The sequence below is a fragment of the Mauremys mutica genome, chromosome 6 (genome assembly GCF_020497125.1).
Source record: "Mauremys mutica isolate MM-2020 ecotype Southern chromosome 6, ASM2049712v1, whole genome shotgun sequence".
Classification (NCBI taxonomy): Eukaryota; Metazoa; Chordata; order Testudines; family Geoemydidae; genus Mauremys; species Mauremys mutica.
In genome coordinates, this window is record NC_059077.1 from 124607218 (window position 1) to 124609439 (window position 2222).

The 2222-nt window shown below is 54.7% G+C and overlaps 1 pseudogene; it reads right to left on the reverse strand.

Annotated features, from left to right (window-relative positions):
- Window positions 1–307: 307 nt before the first annotated feature.
- LOC123372262 lies at window positions 308–1083 on the reverse strand (annotated as a pseudogene).
- Window positions 1084–2222: the final 1139 nt, after the last annotated feature.

The window sequence follows — 2222 nt, forward strand, 5'->3', positions numbered from 1 at the left end:
ATCACAGCCCCACCACAGCCACCTCAATCCCTGCAACAGCCCTCAAACTCATCCCCCACAACCCCACCACAGCCATCTGCGCGCCCTGCCACAGCCCTCAAAGTCAACCCCCACAGCCCCACCACAGCCACCTCATTTTCATCCCTTTTGAGTCATCACTCCAAGCAGGTGAGATCTAGCACGAAAGTCCTCTGCCAGGTGGCCAAGCACTTTCTGCAGGAAGCATCACACCACACATTGGCTTAAGGGCAACTCCCGCTAACAGAAAACAGGTCTAGGAACCTGATGGCAACTTGCTGTGCCCTAGTTTGAAGTCCAGTATTCCATTCTTGCTTGGGGAAAGTTCCTTAGTCAGCTGTCAAGGGGTTCATTCATCTTGCTCGCCAAGCAAGGCCTCTCTTTCAGCAGACGTGTGAGATTTTCTCTTCCGATAGGCAAGGAACTGGAAGGCGATAATCACATCAAGAGACAGAACCCCCAGGCTGCCAGTCAGCCAGGGGAGGTGATGAATGATGTAGTTGCCTTCAGCTCGCCCTGGGGTTGGGTTCTTCAGAAGCACACTCATTCCATACAACGAGTTCCCCAGGATCACCAAAGCGAAAAGATAGTATGACACCCCTTCGGTAGATTTCCTCTTGAAATTAGTGTAGATCTGGGGCACTCGGGAGAACAGATACAACAAGGAGGAGATACAGCCAACAGTGAAGCCAATGATTTCCTTCTTGGTGAAAGGCTGCATCCACTGTGGCAGACAGAAGAGTCCTCCATTTAAATGTCACTGTTTCAACTGTGGAGCCCGCTCTGCCCAGCAAGGATGTCGCTGACACCTTTCCCAGAAAAACAAAGGCAAAGGCCTTCCCCAAGTTTGATGGATGGGAGGAATGGGGGGGGGCAGTTGTTTGGGAGTGGGGGTAACACTGGCTGTTTCTGCAGAGCACTTTGGGTGCCTCCCTGGGAAGTGTCTGTGGGTCTGTGGGGCCTGAGTCTCTCACACACCGTTTTGTTTCCTTGGGGGTCTCCCAGTAACTGATTGAAAAATCTCCCCATGGTGTTCCAGACAAGCTCCATCGTGTCCAGCGCCATAGCCGTGGTTTACGAGGACCCTCCCATCCAGCTGCCCTAATGCAGGTGCTGATCGGGCCCAGAGCCGGGAGTCACAGATCTTCCTCCGGTTAGGTTACCCCCAGCTGTGGCTGTTTGCATCCCCCAGCAGAGGAGGCGGCGGATGGGAGGTTGATTTCTCTCCAGTAACGTTAGAGTGGCCACAGGGAGGGAATCACTGCGAGGAGATACCTAGGCCTGGTCTACACTAGGGGGCGGGGCCGAGGAGAGAGACAAAACTTCAGCTACGGGATTAGAGGAGCTGAAGTCGAAGTATCTTATTTCGACTTACCTCCCCTTGTCACGGCGCGGGATCGACGTCCGCAGCCCCCGCTGTCGACTCCACTACCGCCGCTCGCCCTGGTGGCATTCCGGAGTCGACGGGCACGCCTTCGGGGATCGATATATCGCGTCAGGTTGAATCTTTAGCAGAGAATTCCTTTCTCCATTGTGTTAGCTAAGCGTTGCTGTTAAATGTCAGCATTTGAAACAATCTGATTCTAACCTCCCTGCCATCTCTGTTGCTGTAGTTCTCACATCCTCTGCTCTTGTGATGTCACCACAAAACATGGTATCTTATTCCCAAAGTGTCCTGTGGGTTAGACAGGACTTAAGTTTATAAGGTAAAAACTGAGCATAACTCCTTCCCTTCCCCCTTTTGACTTAGGAAAAATAAATCCTGTTCCCTCCCCCTGCCCCAACCCGACCCAGCCCAGCCCCACCAGCGCTGCTGTGGCCAGGAGACAGGTGCCCTCTCACCTGACCCTGATCTGCTGTGGTGAGAGAGAGCTACAGGGGAGTTCTCTCTCCCTGGGGCAACCTGCACCCCAAGCCCCTTATTCCCAGCCCCAACCCAGAGCCCGCATCCCTAGCCGGAGCCCTCACACCCCTGCACCCCAACCCTTTGCTCCAGCCCTGAGCCTCTCATCCCCAACCCCACCCCAGAGACTGCACCCCCAGCCGGAGCCCTGGCACCCCAACCTCTGCCCTTCCTGAGCCCCCCTCCACACTCCTAACCCTTCAGCCTCACCCCGTCACACACCATCCATGTGCAGAATGAAGTTTGGAATGAGCACCAATAGACAGGTGAGGTGTCACACCTCACCTCCGTATTGGTGCAC